The sequence below is a fragment of the Convolutriloba macropyga genome, chromosome 4 (genome assembly GCF_964194025.1).
Source record: "Convolutriloba macropyga chromosome 4, txConMacr16.3, whole genome shotgun sequence".
Taxonomy (NCBI): Eukaryota; Metazoa; Xenacoelomorpha; order Acoela; family Convolutidae; genus Convolutriloba; species Convolutriloba macropyga.
In genome coordinates this window covers 56,461,178-56,484,515 of record NC_134471.1, presented here as the reverse complement: position 1 = coordinate 56,484,515, position 23,338 = coordinate 56,461,178, and the positions used below count along the sequence as shown (strand labels likewise).

At 35.8% G+C, this 23,338-nt stretch overlaps 1 pseudogene; it reads left to right on the top strand.

Moving 5' to 3' along the window:
• Positions 1-6,664: 6,664 nt before the first annotated feature.
• Positions 6,665-22,009, top strand: LOC142338540 (peroxiredoxin-1 pseudogene; annotated as a pseudogene).
• Positions 22,010-23,338: the final 1,329 nt, after the last annotated feature.

The window sequence follows — 23,338 nt, the reverse complement described above, 5'->3', positions numbered from 1 at the left end:
ATCCATTGACAAAAAATTGTGGCTGAAAAAAACTTCGTTTCTGTAAAAACGATTAAATTTGCGAGTCAAAAAAGGCATGCGGGCTGCGGAGTATGATCTTTGAAATTTTTTTGAAAGTTTTTAACTGTTTGATACGTATACATTCAACACGCATTGTTTCATCGACAACAAATTTAACTAAAGATATTTTTATTTACATAACACAAGAATCCACTCTCTTCAAATTCGAGGCCTAAAATTGTAAAAGAATTGATTTTTTTGAAAATTTGATCAGTTCTTTTAATCTCCCTATTTTTGAGACAAAATATCAATAACTTCTTCTAGAGGATCTATCGTTAATTTTTCCAACATTTCATAAAACTATTGATTTTTGGATCATTCAAATATTGCTTCGTCTAAATTTTTCAACATCAAATAATTTTCTTTCGCGGATACTCTTCAGGTGAAGCAAACTAAAATGTAATTTTTGAAAGTAAACTTTTTCTCTCATTACGTCAACAACTGTTCTTCGAAGTAAGATGAAGTAAACTCTCAAGTTTGAAAAGTTATAATCCTAATTATATTTAGAAATGTTATCCATGTCACCATCAGATGCTGGTAACTTGGTTGTTTAGTTTTTAAAATTTTAGTTAGCAATGCTTTTGTAGGGCAAAAATGTCTGAACAATTCACCACGAGCAATTTTTAGCGGCTTTGTGATGGTTTCAAAGAAACATCAAGAAACTTAGAAGTTTTCTTTATTAAAGTTTCAAAGAACGAAAGAAGAACTTACCTGACGAACTTTATTGCTGTGTCGATAAGTAATGGCCACAAAACTAAACTCAATTCTAATTTTGTTTTGGCGCTATCATTATCTTATTGACCTATCAATCATACGTCAGAAGTACATTCTTCCACCAAGAGAAACCTGATTCTAACATCCACCGACCTCCAACTAATGAACTCGATTGTACCCAAGCCATATATGATTCTCATGAAATGTTGATGAAAATAGAAATTCATCTCCGGCATTCGGAGTTAAGATCTAATCACATGCCAATCATGTAACATATTTCTAGCTAATCTAAAATTTCTCTGTATATTTTCGCATAGATATCCACTATAAATACAAGCTAATTTTTGTATATTTTCAGTTCAAAATTTAATTTAAAATTCAACTTATTGAATTCTTTGACCCATGTTATCGACCACGACAATGGTGTCCAGACCAACTACAAACAGACAAATGTTGGATCTACAGAAAGCAGAATCAGCTACTGCGTGGATTTTGTCTTTTGTTGTGAAATGTCGCGCAGAGAAGAAAGAGAACAAGGTCAACAACGATGGTACTGTACAGGACTTACAGGTAACCAATCTCTTCCTTAGTATGTGCGGGCAAGATGCAATTATTAAACTTAGGAGCCTAATGAGTCCTAAGAATTTGATAGACACTCCGTATGAAGACATCAGATTGGCGGTTCAAAATTATATTTCTCCTAAAGAGAGAGTAGTAACGGCAGAGAGGGCTAAATTTCTGTCCGTAATACAAGGTGTAGGGGAGTCAGACAACGACTTCCTCGCACATCTTAGAGAAGAAGCACGCTATTGTGACTTCGAAAAACTGAAAACAGCAGGCAACCCCGAAGACGAGTTGGTAAAAATGAAATTTATCTCAGGTTTGAGGGAACCTGAAGCAAAACTTAGACTACTAGACGGCATTAAAGCAAAACCAGCAATGTTGGTTACTGAAATGACAGAGAGTTTACAGTTCAGAAGTCAAGCAATGGCTTTTGCAAGTTCTTCATCGGGTAATAAGCCGTTTAATGTGAAAAAAAAAGTTGGGTTCAACTTCAAAAAGACCTTTCGAAAACCAAATGAAAAAATTACGGCTAATAAAAACAACAACATGTGCACTAGGAGTGGAGGTAAGCCACACTCTAGTAGACCTTGTCCAGCGTTAAGTGAACAAAACAACACCTGTGAAAAGGAGGGACACTTCTCAACAATGTGTAGAAACATACCCCAGCCAAATTCAGCTAAGCAAAAACAGAACTTCTATTGTGAAGAAAACAATTCCTCAAAGCAAGCATCTCCAGGAGCGGAGATGGGACTGAAGAACAAATGTTTAACAAATGTTTAAAAAATGCAACACCTTTGAAAAGCTGGGACACTTCTCAAAAATGTGTAAAAGCAAACCCCAACCAATTTCAGGTAAGTACAATAAACAGAATAACTTTTGCGAAGAAGAAAATGATTCTTCAGAGCAAGCATTTTCAGCATCGGAGATGGGAATGTTTTATAATAAAGAAGAAATCTTTAGCATGTCTGTGACATGGGAATATATCTCAATAAATAACTGCAAAGTAAAAATGCAGGTAGACACAGGTGCAGATAGCACAGTGAAATCATCAAAATGTGGACTGAGCTTGGTAAACCTCAGTTGGATGGTAAGATAAGACATCTTGAAGCTTATGATGGTCATCAATTAATGCTTCTGGGATTACTTACTTGTGACGTTGAGTAGAACGGAAGCAGGCTCACGCAAAAACAATTTGCAGTTGTGCAGTCTGATAAAGAATTTGGACTACTTGGTAGAGACCTTCTAACCAAGTACGGTTTGAACATCACAACTGAGCACCTACCTGCTGTGAAGGGTTACAAAGCTCATGTGAGGTTGATACCAGGAACACAGCCAATGTTCTGCAAAGCCAGAAAAATACCTCTACCTCTTCAATACAAGGTCACAGAGAAGCTGGAACAAATGGTCAGACAAGGCATCCTTGAACCGGTAAAGCCAGGTGGAGTCATGATGCATCTCCAGTGGTGTGGCAGAGAAAGAAGAGTGGAGAACTGAGACTTTGCGTGGACTTGAAAGTGCACACAATGGAATCAAAGGTGTTGTGATCTTTCAAGACGATGTATTGAAGTATGAACTACCAAGGAGCAGTTCGACAAGAGAATGCTTGCAGTCAAGCGTCGACTACGTGAGAAAAATTTTACTATTAATGAGAAAAAATCTAACTCAAAACCAGTCGATAGCGTTAGTTTTTTGGGATACAAAATTTAAAAAGAGGGAATAGCACCAGATCCCAAACTTGTTGAAAAATTAAACAATGCAAAAGCACCAACTGACAATAAACAACTCTAATCGTTTGTTGGGCTAGCTAATTTTTACGGAAGAATGATTCCTGATTTTGTAACAAAAATGCTATCCTTAAGTAACATGAGAAATAGCGATTTCTCATTGGGCAAAATGCAACAAAAAGCCTTTAAAGACATAAAAAATGAATTGTGCTAACCCATTAGTACAGCCATATAGTCCACAAAAAGAAGCAACAGTTACTACTAACGCCTCTGAAAAAGTCATTGACGGGGTTCTTTTGCAAGAAGGACATCCAGTCCTATGTGTATCGAAAAAATTGACTCCAGAGGAGCAAAACTATTTGAACATAGAGCAGCAAGCACTGGCAATTGTTTTTGTGGTCACAAGACTAAAACAATTCCTTCTTTGAAGACGATTTACCCTACAGACTGACCACAAACCACTCAAATATCTCTTTGCACCAGACGAGGAGATCCCGAAGTCAGCATCAGCAAGAATCACAAGACGGGTAATAGCTCTAATGGGTTTCGACTATGAGTTGAGGTACACACCAGGAGAGCAGATACCCCATGCAGATGCTTTGAGCAGAATGGATTTTGACGAAGACGAATCGGACAACGATCGAATGTGCTTCGCAATCAATAACATCTACTTCGCCCACAGTGATTTGGTGACCCATGCAGAAATCAAAACTGAACTTGGAACAAACAGACTCTTCCAGGACATAATGAAACGAATCAAAAGCGGCAATTGGAAACAATGTTCAGAAGCGGAAATAGGATTCGAACAACAGAAAGATTCTTTTAATTCACATAATGGAATCGTCTTCAGAGGTGTTGTTCCTTTCATTCCACCCAAACTACGACACTTGATTTTGGCAAAAGCGCATGAGACACATCCCGGGAAGAATGCAACTGAGGCATCAGTCAGAATGATAGCATGGTGGCCTGGCACTACCCGAGACGTTCAACAATTTGTTGGTAAATGTAAGAATTGTCAATTGAACAGGCCTAGCCTGGGAAAAACAGTCTCTACGTGGCCAGAAGCCAAAGTTTGGGAACGACTCCAAATGGACTGGGGCTATGTTAGGGACCAAGGTAATATCTTAGTAATTGTTGACGCGGGTTCTGGTTGGATAGACGCCTTCCCCGAGGGAATTAGAACATCAGAAACTGTTAAAATATATGTTAGTATGTTTGCAAGATTCGGAATACCAAAAGCTTCAGTTTCTGATAATGGTCCTGAATTTGTAAAAGTGGCGATCTTAAACAGTGGTGTGAATCACTGGCAATTAAGAAAATAGAATCACCCGTCTATCATCTAAGAGCTAATGGACTAGCTGAAAGAGCAGTTCAGACACTGAAGCGGGCACTTCAAGCGTGGAATCCCAACCTTAATGTGTCATTTGGAGCATTCCTGCAAAGGGCACTGATGACACATCGTAACACTTCAAAGACGAGGAGCAAAACTCAAGTTGAACTCTTGCTGGGACGCAGAGTGAGATTACCAGCAATAGCAGATTTCGACTTGTGCAAACCCGTTCTATTCAAGGCTAACGAAAACACAAAGACAGTTCCTGCTACCTTCATCATCAGGAAAGGCTTGAACACATCTTTCATACATCCCGAAAACTCAGCGGACTATTCTAGTGAGCGACAAACAAATTGCAAGACTAGACGAGGACAATGTGAAAATTGAACCAGCAGTGGAGGAGACCATATCTCAATCAGAACAACAACTTCAGAGCACAGATGTGGGACATTCACTTCAAGATGAAGCTTCTGCAGCCACATAATCTGCAGAGCACCAACAACCCGAAACATCAGAGCCTTCACGAACATCAACAAGAAACAGAAAACAACCCGACATATTTGGAGAACCTATACCAACAAACTTGCTTAAAAAAGGAGGGAGGATGTGATGGTTTCAAAGAAACATCAAGAAACTTAGAAGTTTTCTTTATTAAAAATTTAAAGAACGAAAGAAGAACTTACATGACGAACTTTATTGCTGTGTCGATAAGTAATGGCCACAAAACTAAACTCAATTCTAATTTTGTTTTGGCGCTATCATTATCTTATTGACCTATCAATCATATGTCAGAAGTACATTCTTCCACCAACAGAAACCTGATTTTAACATCCACCGACCTCCAACTAATGAACTCGATTGTACCCAAGCCATATATGATTCTCATGAAATGTTGATGAAAGTAGAAAGTTGCCTCCTGCATTCGGAGTTAAGATCTAATCACATGCCAATCATGTAAAATATTTCTAGCTAATCTGAAATTTCTCTGTATAATTTTGCATAGATAACCACTTTAAATACAAGCTAATTTTTGTATATTTTCAGTTCAAAATTTAATTTAAAATTCAACTTATTGAATTCTTTGACCCGTGTTATCGACCACGACAGGCTTGTTTTGGTTGGGTTTATCCAGATTTTTAGTGCAACACTCGTCATTAAGATCAGTCGTTTCAGAATATTTTTTTGTCAGTTTGAGAAACGCTGGTGGTTGGTTTTTGTTTGTTTGTGGATCTGGGGTCCAATTTTAATTCCAATCCATTTTTGCAGTCTCGACTGTACCATCACCTTGTCGTATTAAATTAACAAAGACGTGTACGTCTGCAAAAACTACAGTAAATTAAACTGATCTTTTTGATATATCAAGTTCATAATGGCTTGAAACTATTGGCGTTTTAGAATCCCTTTACATAGAAAACATTAACTATGAATTTGGTTCAATTTAAACAACTCTTTTACCCGATTAAAAAATACTTTTTTGAAAACGTTTATGCACTTATCAGCAACAAAAATAATGAAAAAACACCTTATTCGGAAGTAAACTATTCCATAAAGTTCAAGGTTTTTCAACTCCTCATTAAAAAAGGGGTTTTGTTCCCACTACAACTCCTTGATGCCACTAAAGTTTATTAAAATAATTGTTTGTAGGCAACTGTAAAATAATTGTTTGTAAAAACACATGAAAATTTTTTCAAACCTATAAAAGCACCACCAAAATTTTTTCTTTTTAGTCAACTTACTGGTCAATTTTTGTAATAACTGCGGTTTCTAATCGCGAATTTTTTTTCAACAGATTTATTGCAAATCTTATCATTTTTTTGCATTTTTTCCTCGACCCAAGAAATGTATTTCTTTCTTTGCAAATAAAATAATACTTTTTCTCAATAATTAGGAGTGGAATGCCCATTACACCATAGTCGCTGTCATTTAGGGTTGAATTAGGGCTTGAAAAAAGCGTTGCCTCCTTTTTGAAAAGCCTTTTCAGGTAAGATTCTTCTCCTCCCTATGGTCTGATTTTGTGTTTGATCATAGTGGCAGAGTTTTGAATTGCCGCGCTTCCGAGTCATAGCCGAATTGTTTTATATTTCAACCATCTCGCCCCGGGTACTTTAATCAACTTAATCTAGATATGTACGTGACAAAAATGGTCCATTATGTCAACTATCAGGTAACTGAGCTATCTAATAACTCAACTATCCAATATTACCACGTACAGTCACATTGGCGGACATAAAAGTCATGTACATGTGTAAATTTTAAAATTTTATTGTTCTAATTAAGGTACGGAGTGTTAATCAAGGAGGAGGGTGTGGCATTCCGAGGGTTGTTCATCATAAACGAGAAGGGGGTTGTCAGACACATCAGTGTGAACGACACTCCAGTCGGGAGGAGTGTGGACGAGGCACTCAGACTTGTACAAGGTAACAACCCACGTGTGAATTAATTAGCAGTGTAAATCCCATTAACAATAGTCCTACTTCATAAGTACTTTTTAAAACATTTTTCGAAATAAAAGTCTTCAAAAAAGAGCTTCTGAGAGACAGTAGCACTACTGACTACCGGGGTTGCTCATTATACAAAATTTTTAGTTAGTATTCAAACTAGATCATATATAATTTCTGTGATTTCTTAGCAGTCATACAAGTATCATCATGCAAAAAAACTAAACTTCTGATAAGTGCATAGGAATATAAAACTTATTCGACTAAGCCAAATTGCTCTCAACCCAAAAACTGAGGTTTGAGCTGGTTTTAGCTAGCGTACAGGGAATGATAGTTTTTACTGATTTCGGGAGGAAAAGTCAGGGTAGGCAGTTCAAAAGGGGTAAGTAGGTTCGAATCAAAATAACACTTTTACACAATGAAAATAACTCCTTCCATTTTTCATAAACCTTAAGCATGTTGAAACACTACATTTTTACTCTGGCAATTAAAGGAGAATCTAAGAAACACTTGTGTACAACTCTTTAAACTATGAATTTGTTCTGCGGATGTTTTTCTCACAAAAAGTTACACGTTGTTTTCTAAGAAACTGGCACTACTTTTTTCCAAGTAAATAAAATAAAAATTCAATGATATTTCATTACTTAGAAAAATTAAAAGTACGGCCAGTTTCTAATAAAACAACGATAATCGTATTGAGCATAGAGGTCCTAAAAGAGCACAATTTGTATCCGGAGAAAGGAAAAAATATCGATATCGGTAACTTTAGCTCAATATCACCGCGTTTTTTTTTTTTCAATCAATTTTTACAACTTCTTGTGTTCACAAGGAAAATAAAAAACCAAACAAACAAAAATCAGGCTATATAACGCAAAGAGCAACAGTATAACATTACGATTAAGCTCCGTCATCAAAAAAACTGGTTTGAATTTGTTGTTTGGCAAATTCTGCTCAATTTTTAAACAATAAAAAATAATTATCAGAGTTTTGTGATGTTCGCAGTTTTAATGGCAATCCCTCTGATAATTACAATTACTAGTTGCGCCCAAACAAGTTTAAAGCAATTATATTAGTCCTGTAGTCTTTTTATGCAAATCTTTGCATAACTGATCGATTTCTCGTCTCACCCTTTTGACGTTTCGTCCTAAAAAATCGGCTAATAAAAAAGCAACCGGAGGTTCTTTTAGAACTATTTTAGATCAAAAAATTCTAACTATGCGATTCACTGAACCTCTTTTGGGGATTTAAGTCATGGTGTGTAGGGCATTTCATAGAGCCTGACCCTCCCCCACCACTTCAACCTCAATTTCAGCACCGCACTCCACACATCCTTTTAAATCCTAAGCCACCGCTCGTCACTCATTTGGGAGTAATTCGCCTGACGTTAGGCCGTTATCTTTAGCAAGTGAAAGACTATCCTGGTAGATGACATTTTTTAAAGCGATCTAGCTGAATTAAAGTTTTTGAAGTTCTAAAGCTCCCTCAGGCTCTAAAACTAGCTTTTCTTCTATTTTTTTGAAGAACTCTCGTCTTTCGTCCAAGGAGTACCGTTTCTTAAAACTTCGGTTTTAACAAAAAGACTCTTATACGTATATGTTTGGCTCAAAAACGATTTCATTGTTGCTGCACTTTTTTTATTCTTTTCAGAAAGTTACATTTTTTACTCTGGCTATTGGAGGAGAATCTAAGAAACACTTGTGTACAACTCTTTAAACTATTAATTTTTTCTGCTGATGTTCTTTTCTCACAAAAAGTTATACGTTGTTTGCGTTGCAAAAAGTTATACGTTGTTTTCTAAGAAATTGGCATTACTTTCAATTTTTCTAAGTAATAAAAAAATTCAAGATTTTTTTAATTTATTTTTTCTTCCCCAGGCTCTAAAACTAGCTCTTCTTCTATTTTTTGAAGAACTGTTGTCTTTCTTCCAAGGAGTGCCGTTTTTTAAAAAATTCGTTTGTAACAAAAACACTCTTAAACGTATATGTTTGGGTTCCGAAGTATTCAAAAAATGAAAATGTTTGCATCTTGCTCAAATATGATTTCCTTGTGGCTGCATTTTCCATATTCTTTTCAATTAATTTCCCACTTAGCGAGGATTTGGTCATTGGGTTTCAAATTTGATAAAGTTTTTGTGGAAATCAGAGAAATGATGGAAGCATTCAGTTGTCGTTTAATTTGGATTTTTGTACTTTTCTTCGCTAAAACAGAGCGTGCATTATCCATTCACATTCATTATTACTAATCAAATCTTAAAGCTCTGACAACCGCTTAGACAAATAGAACTGATAAAGCTATCGAAAAATGAAAAGTAGAAAAAAACGCACAGATTTTGTTTTTTTTTTCAAATATTTTGCAAGTTAACGGCGTGAAATTAGTTTGCTGCGTTAAAAAAATACTATGGCAGATATGCCCCCTTTAATTTGTTCAAAACGGCTTCCTTGGTTGATCCGAAACCTAATGGTGAACAGTCCTCATATTTTCCCTTCTCACTACTCGGAAAATTGATCACCATTTTTACCCTAATGGAGTTCATTTCGCGCTCTATTTAACATCCATTAAAACAAGTAATCACCAAATTTTAGAATCTTTTTAAACACTAGTTTTGCTGCTTTCCCTTTAATTTAGTTTTTTCCTAGTAATAGAGTAAATTGACCTTGCTAATGGCATTTTCAAACGCACCAGATGGTTAAAGTTGGTCTTCATAAGTCAGGGTTTCTCAACAAATGAAGCTCTATTGAAACAGTAAAACGGGTGATTTAAGGAACAATTTGCCCTCGAGAACATCCAACAAAATGGAACAAAGCCATAAAACAAATGAATATAAATTTTTAAATATCACTGATAATATACTTGTGATAAGCTTCAGATATTAATCAGTAATGGGTTTTTACTGAAAAATGCTTTTAAAATACTAGCATCTTAGTAATATGGATTAATGCCTTTCAAGGTATACCTTCATGCAATAGGATACAGGATAGTAAATTGAATGGACAAGAAGCCTGACATACAATTATGTTCAATATCTTTGACAAGATTACAGAACCTTAGCTCAATTTCAGCTCAATTTCTAGTTTTAATATTTTGATTTCAAAGCACTTTAGTACTGCAGTTTGTGATTGGTTGAGGTTGGATTTAATCCAAATTGGGTAAATCACTTGAGCGTTTCCTGACTTTAAGATGACATGTTCTGGGGTTAATCGCGGATTCGGTCCCAAGCAAATGACTATACCGCAAATTTTGCCTCAATTGAATTTAGTTCGAAATAGAAGTTGGAGCTGCTAGAGCAATTTTTAAAATAATAAAATACCCGGGTCAAATGTCCTCCTTAAAATCCTCCCATTTTGTTGTAAGAGTGGGTGGTAATTTGTCTATGGGGGGTAAATTGATGTAAGAGTGTGGGGTAATTTGTCCAGATAAGACCTTTATAAGGGTCTTATCTTTAATATAATTGGGGTTCTGGTATTTCAGTGACAGAATTACATACGAGTTTCAATGTCCGTACTCTGATTGAACCAGAAAAACGGCTTTGTTCACCGCTAAGTCAAGCCCTGGCATCAACAGAGTGCATTAAAAATGCATCTTTTTGTTATTTTCTTTCTCATTTTCAAAAACTCAGTTATTTCGACTAAATATGAAACAGACTAAGCAAATTTTCAAATGAAATCCGGTCCTTGAACGTCTATTCCATCGCCACTCTTTTTGTCATCGCATTGCCAATCCAATGGGCATGTAAATCGCCAAACATTATTAAATTGTCGTCAAGCCTGAAATAATTTCGAAAAGTTTCCAATTTTTTAATTTTTCAACACCATTGGACCAGTGAGTCTCGAGTTGTGGATTAGTTGATGAATTTATTCTCTACACGTTATCAGATCTATGGTAATTCTAGGAATAGTAGTGCTCCCAATACGCCTTCTGCTATCTTTTGAGTTGCGAATGGTCTTATTGCTTTCAAGAATCTTGTCTCAGATTACCCTTGGTTGAAGTTTCTGTCGTGGTCGGTAACACACGTCAAAAGAATTCAATAATTAGAATTTTAAAAAAGTTGCAACTGAAAATACAAAAATAAATAGCTCAAATTTTTGAAACTTATCTATGCAAAAATATTTATAGGAAATTTAGATCAGCTAAAAAAATTTACTTGATTGACAAGTGAATACATCTTAATTCCGAATCCCCGACGTGATTTTCTATGTTCATAAAATTTTCATTAGGATCTTATATGGCCTTGATACATTCAATATCATTGGTTGGAGGTTGGTAGATGTTAAAGTCAGGTTTATATGAGTAGAAGATTTTACTTCTGACATCTGATGTTTACGTTAATAAGATGGTGATAGCGCCGAAACAACAAAAGAATCGAGTTCTTTTATCGGCATAGCAGCAGAGTTCATTGGGTAAGTTCTTCTTCTGTTTTTAACAGCCGCAATGCGATCAGATTATTGGGGACATCATGGTTTTTTTGTCGTCTCCGCTGATGATTCTTACAACCTGACTTCTTGGAATTGACTTTTTCAATGATTTCAGCGACTTCTACTGATTTTTTTGATTTTGTTCTATTGATTCTACTTCAATTAAAATTTGTGTTCGCGACGTCATTTCAACTTCAAGGTCAATTACGTGGCTAACCTTACTCAAAATATGACTTTTGAACTCAATTATGGAACTTCAAATTTTATGAATTTTTACTAGTTAAGTATCATTAGTGTGCATCTAAGTAGTGCTAAACTTACATGTCCTAGTTCTTGAGTGTTAGTCTTGAGTTTTTGATTTCGAATATGAATTTTAAAAAAGTTCTTCTAGGGTTGTTTCCTTATAGACAGCATGTGTCAAAAAATTGACAATCTGAATCTAAACCAAAAAATTTAGAGGTTTATTAAAGGACTGGGGTTGATCTGTCAATTTTATCTTTTTACCGGCAATCTGCTGCCAGTTCTGTTCTGAAAATCCATAAAATAATAATTTTTAAGTTTTCGATGTTCTTTCGAAAACATCACATCTCCTTTTTAGGTAAGATTCTGGCAATATGTTCTCCAAAAAATGTCCGGTTCGTTTCTATTTGTTGTTGATATTATCGAATGCTCTGATTATAGAAGTTTTGGTAGCTCTGCAGTTGATGTTGCTCTAGAAGATTCTGCTTGATCTGAAGGTGTCACATCTGTGTTCTGAGCTCGTGGTTCTGATTGAGACATAGTCTCCTTTACTGGTTGTTCAATCTTCACCTTGTCCTCATCTAGTGTCTCAAAATGATTGTCGCTCACTAGAATAGTCCAACTTGTACTTTCGGGCTGCGTGAATGATGTGTCTAAGCCCTTTCTGATGATGAAAGTTGCGGGGATTGCCTTCCTTTACTCATGGGCATTGAATAGAATGGGTTCAAACGAGTCAAATCTGCTGTTCTATCTCCCGCGGGCAAAGCTTCTATCCAGCCTCAACCCGCGTCAACAATTACTAAGATATTGCTTGGTCCCTAATTTGAACCCAGTTGATAGGGAGCTGTCCTCAAACGTTGGCTTCTGGCCTCATAGAGTCTGTTTTTCCCATGCTAAGCCTGTTCAATTGACATTTCTTGCATTTGTTAACAAATTTTTTAACGTCCGGGGTAAAACCAGGCTACCATGTTATCATTCTGACTAATACATCGATGGCAATCTTCCCAAGATGTGTCTCATCTACTTTTGCCAAAAGTAATGTGCGGTTTTGATGGAATGAAGGGAATAACACCTCTGAAGATGACTCCATTGTTTGTGGTCAATGCATCTTTCTGTTTTTCAATTAATTTTTCCACTTTCAAACATTGTTTCCAATTGCCACATTTGATTTTTCTCATTATGTCCTGGAATTGTCTGTTTGCTCCATATGCGGGTCCAGTTTCTTCTTGGGTCACCAAGTCAGTCTGAGCGAAGCAAATATTGACGACTGCGTAACACACTCGATCATTGTCAGATTCCTCAGTGTCTAACTCCATTCTGCGGCAAAACTTAACGCCATTCTTGTTATTCTAGCCGATGCTGATTTCGGGATTTCCTAATCTGGTGTAACGTAATATTTGAGTGATTTGGGATCTGTTTTTCAACTAAATTGTCTTCCAAGAAGAAATTGTCTCAATCATGTGACCAAAAACACAATTGTCAGCGCTTCACACTCCATGTTTGAGTAAATTTGCTCCGATCGAGACAATTTCCTCAAGACACCTATTTCTGGATTTCCTTCTGCAAAAGAACCCCGCCAAATTTTTTTCAGAGGTGTCGGTAGCTACAATGGTTTGTTTTCAAAGCTGTAAGGTTGTACACGGGGTTTTTCATACAGTTCATTTTTTACATCTGGAAAGGTTTTTTGTTTCATTTAGCCCCATGAGAAATCGCTATTTCATATGTCATTTAGTGGTTGCAAATTAGTTGCAATATTGGAATTAGTTTTTCCAGGTAAGTTTGCTAGCCAAACAAACGAATCGAGTTGTTGGTTGTTAGTTGGTGCTTTTGCATTTTCAAGTTTTTCAACATGTTTGCTATTCTGTCCTTATAAATTGAGTACCCCGAATAACTAAATCTTTTGACTTGTTTTGAGTTAGATTTTTTTTCTTAACAGTAAAGTCGCTCTCAGGTAGTCGACTCTTGACTACAAGCATTTGCTTGTAGAACTGCTCTTTGGTATTTTTACAGACCAACACATTGACCTTAAAAATCGCAACACTCTTTGATTCAATTTGATTCTCTTTTAGCGTTGATTCAATGCAATTCTGGAATATTGAAGAAGAGTTTTTTTTTAATTTCTGAGGTAGCCGGCAAATCTTGAACAGTCTCTGAGATCTGTTGATTATGCATTTGTATTTCTCCTCTTTGTCAAGTTCAATTTCATGTTAGGCATCTGAGAGATCATTTTTGCAAATTTTTGAGGCCCTGTGTAGGTTGTGGAGGTTCTTGACCACGTCTGATATTGGGTATTTCTTATCCAAATTATTGCCGCTGATAAGCACGTTCACGTAAAGTTTCAGTCTTCCCCTCTTATCTCACGGACACACAACTGGTGACGCATTTGTAAGTCTTCATGGCTGCATAGGCTCCCATATGCCTTGTTTGACCATCTCTTCCGGCTTCTCTGTGACTTTGTCTTGAAGAGGCAGAGGTTTTTTTCTGGCTTTGCAGAACTTTGGCTGAGATCCTGGTATTAAATTTACATGAACTTTGTAACCCTTCACAGCATGTAGTTATTCGGTTGTTGTTCACACGTGCTTGGGTAGAAGGCCTCTTCCAAGTAGTCCTAATTGTTTTTCAGACTGCACAACTGCTAGTTGTTTTTGTGTGTGCCTGCTACCGTTCCACCCAACGTCAAAATGTAAATGATCTCCGAACTGTTAATTGGTGGATATCACAGGCTTCGAGATGTCTTATTATACCGTCTAACTGAGGTTTACCATGATCAGTCCATATTTTAGAAGACATAACAGTGCTCTCCACACCTGTATCTACTAGCATTTTCATTTGCGTTTTATTTTTTGAGATACTTTTCCATGTCACAGGTTTGTTTTTTAGTATAAAAGATTTCCATCTCCGAAGCTGGAGATTGCTCTGAAGAATCATTTTTTCTTCACAAACGTTATTTTGTTTATTGAACGTACCTGAATTTGGTTAATGTTTATTTCTACACATTTTCCAAAAATTTTGCACCTTTTTATATGTGTTGCAATTTTCACCTAATGCCGGACAAAGTCTAAAAAACTTGGCTTTCCTCCTCATCTAGTGGAAAAAAATTGTTGTTTTTATTAGGTGTAAATTTTTTGTTTTTTTTTCGAAATGTCTTTTTGAATTTGTTCAGAAATTCTTCTTTCAGAGTAAAAAAAGCTTATTACCTGATGAAGAACTGACAAAAGTCCTTGCTCGAGTACTGTACGGTAAACTCTTAGTCATTTCAGAAAAAAAAGACATAGCTAGTTTTGCTTTATTAACGTCTAGTATTGTTTCTTCAGGTCCCTCAATCGTGCGATAAGTTTTCTTTTATAAACAATCTCTCGGGATTCGTAATTGTTTCGAATTTTTTGAAGTCACAAAAGCGTGATTCTTCTCTGAGACGTGCTATGAAACCGGCGTCTGATTCCCCTACACTTTGCATTGCGGACAGAAATTTTGTTTTTTCTGCCGTTACTACCCTCTTATTTGGAGAAATATTTTTTTGAATTGCGTTTCCGATAATTTTAAATGGCTTTAAATGGAGTATAATATAATCTTTTGACTCATTAAGCTTCTGTGTTTATGAAGCGCGTCTTGCCCGCACATGCTAAGAAAGAGATTTGTTACTTGTAGGTCCACAATTGTAACATTGGTGTTGATTTTGTCCTATTTCTTCTCTGCGTGACATTTCACCACAAATGACGACATCCACGCAGTACAGGATTCAGCATTGTGCAGATCCAAGTTTTGTCGCACGGTCGGTGATCTGGAAACCATTGTCGTGGTCGTAAAACGGGTCAAAATAATTTATTAAGTTGAATTTAAAAAGAAAATTGGAACTGAAAATATTCAAAAATTAGCTCGTATCTAAAGTAATTATCTATGCGAAAATATACAGAGAAGATTTAGAATAGTTAAAAATGTTTTACTTGGTTTAAATGTAAATAGACCTTATTTCCGATTCAGTTTTCATCAACATTTGATGAGAATCTGATATGGCTTTGATACAATCGAGTTCTTTAGTTGGAGGTCGGTGGATGTTAGAATCAATTTTATTTGAGTAGGAGAATTGACTTCTGACATCTGACTGATAGGTTAATAAGATAATGATAGCGGCAAAACAAAAATAGAGTGGAGTTTAGTTTTGTGGCCTTTAATTATTGACATAGCAAAGTTCCTTAGCTAAAATCTTCTTTTGTTTTCTGGAAATTCATCAAAAAATAATTTCTAAGTTTCTTGATGTTCTTTTGAATCCATGACAGTTTCAAATAGAGAGTACTCACTCACTATAAATTATTGCGGTATAAACTCGTTTGGAGTCAATTGTTGTTCATTGCGTTTCTGTGAGAAAAGCATTTGGGTTCTCCTCGGCCATTCATTTTCAATTCTTTTGAATACTGGTGTCAATTTTCCAGCATGGACTTTTTTGTACTATCAATCACCTATTGTAATCCAGCCATGTTGTTTTATAGGGGTATTTTCCTTCATTATTGTTTTTGAAATGAAGGCATTAACAGTTCATACCTGACTCAAACTTTTTCTTTCCAAGTTGTTTGCGAGGTTTGTTTTTCTTTGTGAAAACGTTTTGCGATATTTTCACTGTCCAGAGACGGTGTTTAAATTTTGTTTCATAACATCCTCTACTAATAAAGGAAAAACAATTAATAATATGGAAATGATTCAAACAAATCTGAGCTTTTTCGGGTTTAATATCCAAAAATTTTTGTTGAACTTCAAAAGATTACAATAACAATCCATTTAAACAATTTTTGCAGCCCCCAAAAAAACAAAACTAAATTTGCGTACATTCCTGGTAATGAAACGACTTAGTTAGCCTCCCTAAGCCGCAGTTAGCTGCTGATGAAACAAACCGCTCGTCAGTTGCTAGAGAGCAGTTCGACCTACGTTATTGGGTTATGTTTTGCTGCACTGACAATGAGTTGTCCATTAAAGTCTGCTGACAAATGTTCAATTAATGTTTATCCCTATGGATTGCCGACTTTTTTATACCTGATTTATTTAATAGCTTGAGCAATTTTTCACACTTGTCCTGTTCAATTTTGCGCGATTTCATTTATTCAGATTCTTATTTTGTTTATACGGGACGTAGAAAATAAACAAACACCCAAAAAAACATAGCTTTAGATATGAAATAAAGCCCTGGGGAAATAAACCCCCAAGGAATAAACCCCCATCCCTGAGGGCTTATTTCCTGTTTAAAATTAAGCGATTTTTTCCGTGGGCTTAGCTCTGCAACCGATTCTGTGTCTATGAAATAAATTGCAATCGATCAGTAATTGCATTGGCTGTAAGAATTACGATCGATGGCAATTTACTACAACAAATTATGCAAATCAAAAGAGTTTTCTAACATGATTTTAGAAACCGGTTATTCAATTGGTTTTTGAACCATTTTTTGAAACCAGTGTTTCATTCGGTTAGAATCAAGTTTTACATCTTCATTAGAAACAACTAGAGCATTATGTAGCATGGAATTTAGGGCACCATTAAGCCAAACCTATTAATATTGGTGTTTCTCCCTTGAAGTGAAAAGAAAACAGTCGCGAAAGTGGACGGCTACTATTTAACTCAAGATATAATGCTCCCCAGGATGAAGTCCGCGACTCAATACATGTATTGGCCAGACCGACCATACCCAAAACAGGCATTGGCCAGACCGACAATACCCAAAGATAGGTATTGGCCAGACCGAGCAGACTTTGGCCACCATTGGCCAGACTGAACAGACTTTGGACACCATTGGCCAGACTGACCAGACATTGTCCAGACCATTGGGCAGACCGAACAGACTTTAGGCCAGACCGTTGTCCAGACCATCGGCCAGACCGTTGTCCAGACCAATGGCCAGACGGAACATACCCTAGGCCAGACCATTCTCCAGACCGTAGGCCAGACCATCCGCCAGACCGTTGTCAAGATTAATGGCCAGACCGAACAGACCTTAGGCCAGACCATTGTCCAGAACGTAGGCCAGACCATCCGCCAGACCGTTTTCCAGACCATTGGCCAGACCGTTGTCCAGACCATCGGCCAGACCGTTGTCCAGACCAATGGCCAGACGGAACATACCCTAGGCCAGACCATTCTCCAGACCGTAGGCCAGACCATCCGCCAGACCGTTGTCAAGATTAATGGCCAGACCGAACAGACCTTAGGCCAGACCATTGTCCAGAACGTAGGCCAGACCATCCGCCAGACCGTTTTCCAGACCATTGGCCAGACCGAACAGATCCTAGGCCAGACTAATAGCCAGACTCATTTAAACGTGTATAAGTATCAAATAAAAGTTATAATTTATTCATTTCATTTTTTTGAATGACAAATGAATATGAGATTTTAAAATGAAATTATTGAAAAAAACCGTCGATTTAAAGATAAATGCAAATATCAAAAGAAGGTTAATGAAGTATTCTAATCATCTAGAAGTAGATGTCGTTTACCATTTATGGGCTGCTATTTTGAAAAACAGTCAATACAGCACGCATTTATACAATTTGGCTCTTATTTGGCTGGACCTCTAGGCCTTGAAATTAGGTATTGGCCAGACCGAACAGACCGAAATATGGGTATTGGCCAGACCGAACAGACCAAAATATGGGTATTGGCCAGACCGAACAGACCGAAATATGGGTATTCGCCAGACCGAACAGACTAAAATTGCCATTGTCCAGACGGAAGGCGCGACCCAAATTTTTTCCAGACCATTGTGGGCGGTCGCACTGGACCCCCCTGTCCGCGACCCAAGTCGGTCTGGCCAATACCTGTCTTGGGTCACGGACTTCATCCTGGGTCATTGTCCCTTAAAGGATAGAAATCCGAATCAAAACCAAAATATGGAGTTGTGAGAGTTGACTTTAGTTGTAGGGTACGTTGAACAAAAGATAACAAAAAGTAAAACAAAAAGTGTTTTCTTGGCACAAATATTTTGCGAGAGTAAATAGGCAAACATTACTTACTAAATGGCAATTAGTCTTTTAAACCCACAAACAAGATGAATCCGAGAGACATTTATGAAAGTTTGTATCAATTAGGCTTCTTTTCAATTCTGCATAACTGAGATGCTGAAAAAATTTACGGTGCAAATCTGTGACCTGTGCGATTATGTATACTCACCTAAAGAGCTGTTTAGTATGTAATGAAATAATTAAGATCAAAGGAAGTTGACAAATTCGAGAAATTAAGTTCAAGGAGATAGAGATGTATTAGATTTTTGCAATGGAAGCTATAGAAAGTTTGGAAAGAATCAACGAAGGCTCTTGCAATTCGATTATAAAATCAAATAAGGAGGCTCTGTAATGAGCGTTTGCGCATAATGTTCCTAGACTAAAAGGAGTAAAAACTGCAAAGTTAAAAAATTCGCTGATATTTATAAAAACAATTAAACTCAAACTAATGAAGACCATTAGATGCCAACTGAAATTATTCAACAGGTTTATGATTACTTATGCCTCTATAAGAAAGCATTAAGAGCTGTCATTGTTCAATTTTTTTTTGCGGTGATTACAAGAAGAACAACAAAAAGAGATAACAAAAAAAATTCAATTAAAAGTTTCAAGAAAACGCTGTCGAAGCCGTGAAGTCATAGTTTGCCCCTCAAAATAGGCACCAAAGAATTAACGCTAAACTAAGAAATATTTTTGTATTTTCCGAAAAAAAAAATATTTTTAAAGTCATGAAAACCATTAGCTACAAAATGAATTAAATTAATAGGTTCGAATTTTTGTCCAAAGGAGGCCCTTGAGAACTGTAACTGTTCAAAATAAGCCTTACGTCTACAGAAGAATGTCAAATGTAGACAAAAGTTAATAAAGATTTTAAAACCATTAGGTTTTTGTATGTTTGCGCCATACCTCGATGCTAATAGTTGTATGTGTGACCTGCAATTAACAAGACTAAGTAACAAACAGATATAAAAAGTAACAAAAATTCAAAGTTAAAACGTGTTTTTCATTTCTTTTTGAAAAAAATTGTTTTTAAAGTCATCGAAGCCATCAGTTATCAAATCAGAACATAGGCTCATTTCTGAGGCCGTAAAAAGCCAATGAGGCCTCTCTCTATCTAGAATAATCATACGACTAAAAAACCAAGTTAGACCGGCTGAAAAATATAAGTGAAAAATTCAATTAATTTCATCGAGTAAGTGGTGTTGAAGCCTGAAGCAGTTAAAACCATAATCTATGCCGTTAATGCTTTTGATATGCTCTATTTTAGTTCAATTTTAACGCTAATAATGTGATAACATAAAAAACTTTTTAAATCTTTTAGTATAAAATCTATAAAACCATAACCTAACGCGTAAAGCGGCAATGAAGACAAAATTTCAATCCCTTAGAAAGAAAAACCATTTCTCTTCACTGACAAGTTGACTAAATTAAAGAGGACAACAGTGGCAGAATTCAATAAATCCTTGTTTTTAAGAAAAAAAATTTTTTAAAGTCAAAACAACCATAGGCTATTGAGTAAAAAATTAAATACATTCATTTTGAACTGCTTAGGAAGGCAATAGGTCCTACCACCAGTGAGTTTTGATATGATCTATTCTCTTCGTTGGTTAACATAAAATAGATTGATTTTTTTCTGTGAAGACTGACTGACTGATTACAACTGATTTTATTTTGGATTGCAACAGTCCAACATGGGACCTAGACTAATCCTGCTTCTGTTGTTCGTCCATTAAGAACACTTATATTTATCGAATGTTATAGATATAGATAGTTTGTTAATTAAAAGGTAGAAAATTTTAATTTCAGAGCCCTTTTAATGAAACTGGAAATAGAACTAGAACCGTTTGCAGTTTACAAAATTGTGTTCGTTGTTTTTAAGTGTGCGTTTGCGGTAATTTTAGTCAAAGTGGACTAAAGAAGCTCATTTTGTGCAGTTTTTGATGAAAAAGTCTGAGTTTTGAAATATTCACTGAAATTTTTAGCCCAAAATGTAACTCAAAATAATCAACAAAACTTTTTTTTATCAAAATAAAATCAGCTGCACTATTGTTAACAGTTTTGAAATTTTTTAGCAAAATTGACGAAGTCTTAGGCAAAATTCTGGAAAAATTTAAAAAAAAAAATAACCCAAATTGGTTGATTATTCACACAAATTCAAACCTCGATAGCTTGCTCTAGAAAATAAACTTCAAAACCATTTTCTTAAAATTCAAGTTCTACGCTGGTCGGGCTTTTTCATGATACCACTCACAATTCTCTGAAATGAATTTATTGATCGGCAAAAAATTGACTTAACAAAAAAACCCATATAATTATATAGTTCCTCCCCATAAAGAGGGTTTGGAACAAAACGCATTAAATATTTAACTCAAAAGACGAGGAATATGAACTGTGCAAATGAGCAAACACTTATTTCTTCCGATCGATATTTGAAGCAAAGTTTACAAAAGAAAAGTATTGGTCTTCTTTTACGACTCGAAGAGAAGTACTGAGATTCTACAATATTTTACGACTCAAAAAGGTTTTTTAGCTGACTCTTTAGCTGTTCATGAATTGAAATGTTGACTTGTGACTTCGAACATTGACTTCTGTTTTAGAACATTGGAATCTGTTTTGAAACATTGTATTTAAAATTAGCTTAGGTACTAATTCACAGAATTTAGGAACTGCTGGTAGTACTCGAAGTGAAGTTTCATTAGGAGAAATTTTCTTCGCATACCAGTCCGTTCTCCCTATTCAAACTACAGACACCACTTGCCTACCCCCTCCTTCTACCCCCCCCCCCCCCCCCACATACACCCACTCTTCAAGACGTTTCAGGTACTCTACCTTCTATGTTTTTTATACAAAACTTTTGCTTGACCGTTTTGACTATTCGATTGATTTTTGCGGCCTTGACTTTTTGTGTTTCGAGCTACCTAATTTTTTCTCATTCAACAATGTTGTTTCAACATTGAGTTCAAGAAGTTGAACTGAATTGGCTGCAGTTTACTACCAAAATTGAAATTAAACGTACCGAAACGTGTGTTATTTTTTTCACTTTGAATTTTGTTAGTGTTTAAACTGGTATATAATAACCTATAATGACGTCATTTGAAGCCGTCCTTAGACTGAAGCAGGCTGTAATAGATTCATGCTCCCAATATTTGTTTGAGAGCAATTTTTCTGACGTTAGTCGGTTTTATTTAAAATTGTTAACGAAAAAATGAAGTAATTACATTGTTTTGTTCGTAGGATTCCAATACACAGATAAACATGGAGAGGTATGTCCAGTGAACTGGAAACCGGGCAAGAAGGCCATTGTGATTGACAGCAACAAGATGGAAAAGGTCAAGGATGCAAACTGCGACTTCTGAGGGAGGAGGATGAGGATCATTAGCTTAAGTAGCCACCCTCAAGCAATCGCTTCGAACACTTTAATCCAATGTCAAAATTTCATAGCTAAGATTTTCCAAAAGATTTTCCGCTTGCTCATCATTGAAGATTTTAAATATTTATCGTTATAAGATACAGTCGGTACCGGATGGTACTTATTTAGTCTCTCGACTCTAATCTAATTAAAGATGGCTAATTTGTCAATTACAGACCATAACTAAAACTAAGAGTCTATTCTTTAAGGTTCAAAAAGGATTCACCATTGGTCCGGGGCCTCAAACTGCGATAGGCTCAATTTGAATGTCAGGGTTGACCAAAAGTGTTAATCTTCATAAACTCATACTCATATTCACAGCTTTTTCTTAAATGCAACATGACAGTTGTTGATAGGATTTCCCAAAAAACTGATTATTTAGAACTTTCATTTCACAAAAATTTTGAGACTGCAACTTTTCATTGACGACGCAAAAAGTAGTTGTAATTTTATGAATTTTAAAAATATGAGTTCGATCCGGGGGTTATAAAAATATGAGTTCGATCCGGGGGTTATAAATTGGTACAAAAAATTAACCAAAATTTTGGTGCAAAATTTTTATATGATTTAATGTTGTCGTGCAAGTTCAAATGATAATGATGAGATCTGTAAATTTTTACTAGAATCTTACCAGGAATTGCGCAATTAATACTATGGAATCCGCGTTTTTCGAAACAAGTAAAAGATTAAAATACCTGAAAAAATAATAATCTGATAATCATCTCGATAACATTATTCTAGAACGAAGTTTAAAGAAACTATTGTAAACGTGGTCAAGCAAAATTTTTGTATGCAAAGTTGCCGCTCAAATTTCGGGATTTTTCTAGTGATTTTTATGCCCATGAATGTTTGCGCTTTGCGTGATCTAAACTTTTCTCTCAGTTACAATTCTATGCAGCTGATCTAAATTGGCAACAATTTTCTACTAAAGATTGGGGGCTGAGATATTAGGTGAAAGCTCGATTAGGCGAAGCTCATTGTTGTTGCCATTAGGCAAAATTTTCAACTAATTTTCAATTTGGCACAGAATAGGCAAAAACCAATTAAAATACTTAAAGACGGTACTTTAAAATCCATTAGACGATACAAAGTGCTCGCTATCAATTTGGATGACATTAGCTGACAAATTACAGAAAAAGTGTTTCTTAATATTGCAAGTTTGCAACATTTCTGTTTAGTTCTATCCCACAGTTATCTCAACATTATTCTCAAAGTTACGTACACAGGGTAACTCTAAGCCATTATTAGTGGAACATTAATCATAAAAAAATAATAATTTCCTGTCTTATTTATAGCTACTTTTGACAAAATCTTCCTGTCGGATTTTACCGAGGAATGTTAAGCAGATGTACAAATATCAAAATTAGTCTATTTAGCATGTTTGTGTCAACTAGTATAAGGCAATTTTAGAGACTCGTGAGTATCTTATTGCGTCAAGCCGATATTGTATTACCATCTTCAAATATT